This window comes from Canis lupus, chromosome 31 (genome assembly GCF_048164855.1).
Source record: "Canis lupus baileyi chromosome 31, mCanLup2.hap1, whole genome shotgun sequence".
NCBI classification, from domain to species: domain Eukaryota; kingdom Metazoa; phylum Chordata; class Mammalia; order Carnivora; family Canidae; genus Canis; species Canis lupus.
This window is the reverse complement of record NC_132868.1, coordinates 9,236,668-9,245,551: the sequence shown is the minus strand read 5'-3', so window position 1 is coordinate 9,245,551 and position 8,884 is coordinate 9,236,668. Positions and strand designations below refer to the sequence as shown.

The 8,884-nt window shown below is 44.5% G+C and overlaps 1 long non-coding RNA gene across 2 annotated transcripts; it reads right to left on the bottom strand.

Annotated features, from left to right (window-relative positions):
- Positions 1 to 1,241: 1,241 nt before the first annotated feature.
- LOC140622385 (uncharacterized) lies at positions 1,242 to 8,335 on the bottom strand. Of its 2 annotated transcripts, XR_012022152.1 has the most exons (4): positions 8,050 to 8,335; positions 5,702 to 5,843; positions 1,970 to 2,254; positions 1,242 to 1,443 (listed from the first exon to the last, which is right to left on the bottom strand). It is a non-coding gene; the product is annotated as an uncharacterized lncRNA (long non-coding RNA). The 2 variants fall into 2 exon arrangements; XR_012022151.1 differs by lacking the exon at positions 1,242 to 1,443 and having other exon boundaries at positions 1,756 to 2,254.
- Between the last annotated feature and the right edge of the window lie 549 nt (positions 8,336 to 8,884).

The following is an 8,884-nucleotide window of genomic DNA, read 5'->3' as shown; positions in this document are numbered from 1 at the left end:
CTGGCCTTAAAAATGAGTGAGAAGAAATTCTTGTCTCATAAATTTGAGTTAATATCTTTAGTGCTCATGGCTGAATTAATAAGAGGGCCAGAAGCTGAAGAGATGGAAAGAGGTAAATGAAGAATTTTGGCAAGCAAATCCACACAGGGGGCTGCATGAGGATGGACAGCAGGCTCAGTGGGCAGCAGAGCAGCCTGAGGGAAGCCCCAAGGAAAAGCTGCAGGGACCTTGGTCCTCTGTGTGTTAGCTTTCTGTGGCAGCTGTGACAAGTTATGAAAGACTTGGTAACAGATTCATTCTTTTGTAGTTCTGGAAGTCACAAATTCAAAATGGGTTTTATGGGGGAACCCCAGGTGTCAGCCTGGTGTGTGCTGTCTGGAGGCTCTAGGGGATAATCTAGTTTCCTGTCTATTCCCACCTCTGGAGACGCTTTCCCTACATTGCCTGGCTCCTGGCCCTCCTCTACCTTCATCTTCGTGGCCGACAGCACACTTAACTCTCTTTCCTACTGCTTCCGTTATCTGGCTCTCCTCTCTTCTGTTCATAGAATGCTCCCTTCAACCCTCTTCTTTATCTGCAGGGAAGGAAAAAATTCTTCCTCTACCCTTCAAAGTCTTCCAGGCGAATGAAGAAGGACATTCACATGAGTTAGGTTAACAGGAAAAAAAAAAAAAACTCCAAAGTTTTATTATGTTCCACGGAGGTCTAATAATGAAATTGAGACCTAAAGAAATGGCCAAGGCAGGCAGTTTTTATATTGCTTAGACAAATAGATAATAACTAGGTGAGGAATTAACAGGATAAAGAAAACAGGTGTTTGGGTGCTTTAGTAAGGAATTCTAAGCAGAATTTGGGCAGAGGTAGCAGATTAGGAAAAAAGTAACAGGGTTTATTGCTATAGGTTTCTTGGCTTAGAAATTCCTATATGTTGTGATAAGCATGTGTTTTTAATTTTTTGTGCAGATAGGGTGCATTTTGCCTGGGAGATTTACTTCCTGCTCTCAGGGGGACAGAAGAGGGCCTGAGTGTCCTTGTACTGGCTGTTTCTTAAGTAACTTTTATTTAAAATAATCAACATGCCAAAGCAACACATTTTGAATGGCCAGCCCTTGGCCCCTATGTATGCCTCCAATTATATTTAGGGCCCAGCAGGATAATGCAGAATAATCCCCCTATTTCAATATCCCTAACTGAAGCACATCTACAAAGAAGCTTTTTCCATGTAAGGTAACCTTCTCAGATTTCGGGTATTAGGACCTGGATATCTTTGGGGGACATGTTCCTTCCTATCACACTGGGGTTCGGATTCTGATTCTCATGAGGCCTGAACTCCCATCCCTGTTGTGAGATACCTGTGACATCCCTTAATCCCTGGACATGATTCAGGCTCTAGAATGGGCTGCAGTAGATCTTATTGTATTTTTCTGCTTTATGTTCCTGTGGCTGCAAGAAACAAATATAAGATTAAAAATTTGAGATTAAAAAAGTATCATGATAAATATAATCACACCCTTGGATAGTTTACATATTTCTGTTAGGAAACTTTAGACCTAATAAAAATTTTATGGTTTAGCAGGATATAAAATAAATATACCTAGAATCAATTACACTCTTCCATACCATCAGAAACCTCGAATGAATCATTTATAAGGAATCTCTATTTACAATAGAAAGTAAAACATAAAATATTCAGAAACAAATTTAAGAAAGGATACATGACCTTTATACAACAAGTGACCAAAGTTTATTGGGGAATATAAAAGCCTTGAATACAGAGATCGACATCCCACTTTCTAGGTACGAAAGCTAAATATGATGATGTCAGTTTTTAGCAGATTAAAAGATGGATTCCACTTAGTTTGGGTATGATTTTTCATGCAACATTAGGGAAGCGTTTCCAGATTCATCAGGAAGACACAATCAAAGAGTGTTTTGACAGAAAGAAGACTAAGACATAGGGAGTTGTTACCTGGGTGGCTGTGAATGTGGCTGTGGAGTCACAGGGACCAGAATTGGAAGCAAGTCCTCGAGTTACACCTGCATCTGGAGAAGCCTCGCCGCTCTGCAGAAGTTGGTTTCCTTATTTGTGAAATGGAAGTATGTCAACAACCAAGTGAATTCTGAAAGGCTGTCTCAGAGCCTTTAAATAGAACTGATACAATGTGTTCTGGAAATCTGTTTCTGATGACACAGGCCATATTTCTTGTGATGCTGGAGACAGTGCTTCAATGTGAAGACCTTACATAAAATTGTTCTGGGACAATAGAGAAAGGGAAAAATTAATATTTTAAATGGGTGTATTGGTTTATTTCATATTAAATTAAACATGTGCGCAAAGTATATCAAATAAGTAAAAATCCATTTCAGCCATGTCACAGAAAAATTAATGCATTTGATTTGGACAGAAGCAATTTTAAAATATTGTCCTTGAAAAAAATGGAAGATTGGCAGCATTTCAGCCTTCTTATTGTTCCAGAACTTTCTGTAAGCTCTCTTCCATCAGGGAGAAGTGCAGCCAGGTTCTGAGGGGAAGCAGGCAGAGCCTCACACTGACCTGAGGGCCAAACAGGACCACGCACCCGTGAAAGCTAATAAGAGGACAGCAGGGCGTACTGATATTTGTCAGAATTTGAAGTGCAAGGGCTAAGCAGACAGACAATAAACAAATGTAGCAGCAAGAGGCAAAGGGTGACTCAGAGCTGTTATTGGAATAAATGATCAGATCTGCCAGGAAAAGTCTCACCTAGCAAACTTCACCAAAATAGAAATTGCCTGGATGCCCTTGAATCCTGTCCATCGTCCCTGGGCTCCCAGATAGCAGCACCAGCACACACAGGCTACGGCACAAGTGCGGGCACTTGCTCTGTCCTGACTTTGGCTGGCAGAACCGTGAGCACACAGCCCCCTCACTCCAGGGCAGGCAGGTGCCTGGGGGGTTGATGACGCTCTCTGCAGGGAGGGATCTGCAGGAGCGGGCCTCATCCGAAGTCACACACATTCCTCACCGGGTCCCCCTCTCCCTGGGGAGCACTTTCTGAAGAAACCAAGCACAGGAATTCTTATCTCTGGAAACCCAGCCTCCATCAGAGCTAAATTTGTTTAAATAAATGAACACAGCAAAAAATGATGAATAAAAGTCACGTGACACATTGAGTCATATTTGCAACAGATGTACAGTCCAGAGGGTCACAAAATGGGATTACAACAGACACATAAGAAAAAGAGAAGGAACACAATGGGAAAAACAAGAAAGCATATGAACTGACAATTCCAATAAGCAGAAATGCAAGTGATCAAAAACTACCCGTCAGGTGATTCTCACTGGGGAAAAGTAAACAAAACAAGATTGATTTGTTCCCATTAGATTGGACAATCTAGAAAATCTAATAATAATGTGGGTCAGTGGATGTGAAGGGAAATTGCTATTCATAAACACTTGAGTCTTCATAGCCACCTCGGAGAGTAATTTGGAAATATTTCCCATAGTGTAAAACCCCTCTGACCTGTGGTCCAGGAGTTTTAAACATCCTGATGTGTATACACTTATCCATTCAAAGAATATTTGCAAAGTGCCAAGCATGTCCCCAGAACCATCCTGGGTCCTGGGATGTTGCTAGTCGCTGGAAACCTGTGCTAACACCGCCTGCTTTTCTGCCTCCGCACCAAGGGGAAAGGCACCCCTTAAATGCAGTGAGCAGAGCAGAGGGTCCAGGTCCCTTATGGGTCTGGGCTTGGACTGGTGAGGAAGCAAGCTAGGGCCAGATGCTCTTGTGAAACAAAGGCAATTGAGTGATTTGGATCTTAATTATTTTTATCTCCAAGCCAGGAGGACTAAAGCAGAGCTGAGTTGACATTGATAAGAGCAGCCTTGGCTCACGGCAGGCAGAAAGGTCAGACAGGATGACAGCAAACTTTGGTCATTTTGGGGGCTGCAGGGTTGACTGAACTGTGTCCTTCCAACGGGGTTATGGGGTAGCCATCCTGAGCATTATTTATGGTCCAGATAGAAACATCCCAGTCGGGCTGCCAGCAGGGCCATCGTTTTTTTTCTCCATTCAAACCACTCAACCCTCCGCCGGTGTGGGGGCTTGCGTTCAAATGGGTGAAGACAGGCAGTAATGGAGTAAACTGATACATACGTGCTATAAGGTCGGGTAGTGGTGAGGACTCTAAGTAAAATAAAGGGGGTGGTGGGGTTAGGGAGAGATGTCAAGACAGGGTTGCTTTGGGACAATGTTTTTATTCCTGAAAGATTGGGAATGTTCCAAATTCCCATCAATAGACAAATGGTCAAAGAAACTATGCCACCCATGGGAGCTCACAAATAATACTGTATATTTTTATATGTGTACATGTGCCTCAATACACAGAAAAAAAGCTGGACGTTTATCAACCATATAGTAATAATATTGGCAGAGAGAGAAGGAGGTAGCACTCTGAGTGGTCTTTAAAGGGGACTATAGTGTCAGCTATGACATTGTAATTATTATTCAAGAAAAGAAAATGTATCCATGGATTGCCCTTGTAAGTTTTGTAAAAGGCATAATTACACATGACCCAGGAGATATGCCTGTATGCTTTACATATCAGAAAATATTTTCAAGTTTTCAAAGCACAAAACCAAATATCCATAATCAGATTTGCAAACATGCATATAAAATACTTCCTGAAAATTCCATGCAATATAAAAACCCATGCAATTCTTCTGAAACCATCAGATTCCAGTAAGTAACCCAGCTAATTAATATGTATTTATTGAGTTCCTATAAAAGTCAAAGTCCCTTGAGCATTAACTCTCCATGAGGAGTGGCTGCCAGGGAGGCACTTCCCTCTTCTCTCTGCTGCAGGCAGCAGACAGCCATCCTCCCAGTGCCTCCTTCACGCCTCCTCCTCCCCCAGGCTGCAGTTGTTACACGGTGACAAATGGAGGAGTGCTGGAGGGGACACCCTACCCTGACACAACAGGTCTCTCCTTAAGATCACCCTTTGCTCTGGGACCCCCTCCTGGCTGCCAGCCGTCCAAGGCTCCTTCTGCCTGGTCCTCCCGTCTCCCCTCCTGCTCCCTTCTCCCACTGTCCCTCATAGGCATCCCCCTGCACACCCTTTGACTTCCAGATTCATCCTCACTTCGGCTTTCCAGGGACCGAGACTGACCCAGAGGTGAAAGTTATATCTACTCTGCTCAATCCTATAGCCCGAGGGCCTCGAGTACACACCAGTACAGCGAGTAAAGCCACATATGTGAAATACGCCAAACCAAGGAACAATCAATGTGCAGAAGAAAGCTGTGTTGCAATATGTTATGCTTTTCAAATTAGCCAAATAAATAATGCTGATGAGTTGATTGTGAGGCTGGTATAATCACACCCTGCTAGAATTTATAATCGGCATATCATTTTTCAAAGCTAGCTTGGCAACATGAATAAAGAACTTTAAACTTGATCCAGCAGCTCCCTGTCTCAGGACTGGTCCTAAAGCAATCTTTAAAGCAATTTTAAAAATAAAACAGGAGTGCCTGGTAAAGTGACTTGGGCTCAGTCGGTAAAGTGACTTGGGCTCAGATCATGATCTCGGGGTCCCTGCTTGGTGGGGGATCTGCTTCTCCCTCTCCCTCTGCTCCTTCCCCCCTGCTTCTGTTTGCTCTCTCTCTCTCCCTCACATAAGTAAATAAAATCTTTAAGAAAATAAAAATAAGGGGCACCTGGGTGGCTCAGAGGTTGAGGATCTGCCTTTGGCTCAGATCGTGATACTGAGGTCCTGGGATTGAGTTCTGCATCAGGCTCCCTGCATGGAACTTGCTTCTCCGTCTGTGTTTCTGCCTCTTTCTTGACTTTCTTTCTTGACTAAATAAAATATATATATATATATATATATATATATATATATATATATATATATTAAAAAAAGAAAGAAAAAACAAGAAAACAATGACTATACACCAAGTTAGCCATTGTGTCATTAACCATGAAGTAAATTTCCAACCATAGGAAACCAGTCACTTGAATGAGTTCTCTCATTTAGAAAAGAAGAGGCTGAAATAGAATTGAACTGAACAACAAGTGGCCTGTATAAGCCACAGGGGCATGAGGAGAGCTGGATTTTCAGAATCTTGATCTTCTGGAACAGTGCTCTAGAGTTCCCTGGACTTCCTTGTCAGGGCAGAGGGATAGGTGGTCACCTGCATCCTCCTCTGAAGTGGATAATACGGTTTGAATCCCTGGAGCAGGACACTCTGTTTCTCTCCCTGTGGGGTAAGTAGAATTTATTTCACGTTGGGATTCATTTTATCTCCTAATGTTCAATGCCCAGGAGCATACACTTGGCTTTGTAGATTTTCAGAGGGCAATGATTCTGAAACATTCTATTGACTTTCCAGAGTACAAACAAAAGAGAACTACTTAAACTGTACAAATCCACTGTAGGATGAGCCCAGTTTCCAGAATGTTGAGAAGAATGCCACTGTGCACTTGGGAGCCAGGGCCACAGAGTATGGAGGGCTAAGCCCAGAATCTCAGGACCTGATCCACTACGACGGGATGCTGTGTAGCCCACTCCCCTTGTTCACTGTCACTGCGCAAGGTGGTTGCTATCTTGGGACACATGATGCCAGAAACATCCAGCTAGTGCCCAGCCAACTCACTGTCACATGCACACCCATGCATCACGCATGTGTACCGGCGACAAGAGCCTCACAAAACCAGCCTAAGTTTATGACTTGTACCAGGTTCTGACCTATGCTAGTCCATAATCTAATGTCTTAAACGTGCTCCATTTCTGCACCCACATGTGGTCAGGACCACAGAGTGAAGCCTCTGCCCCAGGAGAATGGCTGTGAGTTTCAGAGTGAAATAAAAGAGACTTTTCCTTAAGGGTCTCAGAATTGCAATTCGAGGTGCACAGGTTCAGGCAGCAACTCAGAATTAAATCCTCCTGGGGAGCAAAAGTCAGGGGGTTTTAAAGACAAAGGGGAATGCTTGTGTATGTTGTTTACAAGGAATTTTGACTGGTGCTGGTGGCAGAAAACAAACCCTGGCTGAACCCACTTAGTTGCTAAGGCTCTCAGGGGGCTAACGCCCAATACTGTGACAGGTGTTCCTGCAGGAACCCTGGAATATTTGAGTTTGGTCTAGTGGGTGCATGGTTTCACCTGGTAAGGACAGGCGCAAGGCCCACCTCCTGAATGGCTTCCTGGCTCCATTTTACAACACAAGCGTTGGGCAGTAGGAGATAGAAATGGCACTGAACAGCAGTGGCCTATTTCATCTCACTCTTCACGGCGCAGCTGTGGAGACTCCCACATGCCTGGCCATAGGGCAGGCACTGCATCTGAAGAGTACTCTTGCTGCCTGGATGAGAGCACACCTGGGGCCAGGACACTTGTACACACTCGCAATGGGTGCCTCCCGTCCAGGATGCCAGGTACCTACAGAAAGGAGATGAGACACCCAAGAACCCCGCTTTCTAAGTAGAGGTCAAAGGTTACTTCTGGACATACTCCTGTCTACTCTCTTGAATTTCAAAAGCTTCTAATGGAATACCAGAAATTTCCATAGAAGACAGAGATGGATTGATTGACCAGTTCCTAGTCACTCAAGACCCTCTGGACACATCTGGAGGGGGGTTCTCATCTGAGTGAGGGTGACAAGGTGGCAGGTATCTGCCTGGATGTGCTTGCTTCCCAGACTCCCATTTTATGGCAGGGGCTGGGTGGAGCCCATTTTCTGGTGTTTGTCCAAACCTCTGTCTTCACTTTTGTGAAAGACTTGGGAACCTGCACGCCGACCACTGTCAACAGCAGTCCCAGAGCCAAAGGGCCGGGAGAGAACTCGCCACAGTGACTAGGAAAATGCAGAGACACGGAGCTGCTCCATTCACCTCTCTCCACATCTGAGGCTGACACAACCACGTCTGAGGTCTTGGATGGAGAACGTTGAGTGAGATAAAAAAAGGAAGCAAGAGAGCAATGATCTTACAGTTTACATTAAACAAGACCTCTCTCATACATTCTCTATTTTACACTCAGAACAATTGTGTGATGCATGCACCTACCTTAAACCGTAGGGAGATAAGACCAGAAAGGCCACGGAACCTCCGAATGTCACACAACCCAAATGAGATCGGGAAGAGGAAGGCATGCAAATGTGTCTCTCGGGAATGTTGGTTCAGATTTGCAGCAGGAAAGACCTGAGTGCTAATGCAGAAGCAGTGTGAATTGAGGCTCTGCACTGGGTGTGCAGCAGGGCTTGCAGAACAGTAGTCTCTCATTCGGGATGGTGCATGGAGATCATTCCTGAGTCATTGTCATCGGGTGCAGTGCATTCATTCCAGAAAGGACCCTGGCCTGGGGCACCTGGGGAATGGATTCATGTCAGGTGATGTGATCAAGCCTGGTATGACCGTCTTGCTTCTGTGATCAAAGAAAACACAGCAAATAATGTGTCCATGGTGTACCTGCCGTGTGTCTGTCATTGGGAGACCCGAGACACCTGCACCTGCCCGTGTATTCAGCAGGTTACGGGAAGCAGTGTAGGGCGTGGGCTCCAGTGCAGAGGCCGGGCCCCAGAGTCCAGCCTGTCCAGCCCTAAGGAAATGCTCTTCTCCATTTCTCATCTTCACTGGAACCATCTCTGGGGATACATGGGCTCTGTATCACAGTAAAGCCTTAAACACCCCATGAATGCTGTAGGATCTGCCTTCTTTTAAATATCTGTGCAGTGAAGAGGTTTGAGTAAGAAATGAAGTAATGCTGATCGGATTCCAGATTAGGGAGATTGGGAATACTTTGCCTACTATTTTTATGTGGAAATAAAATGTGGCAGAGATTACACAATACCTGGGTATTCGAGGCGAAAATTAAGGGAAGAATAACATATTGGAAATAAGT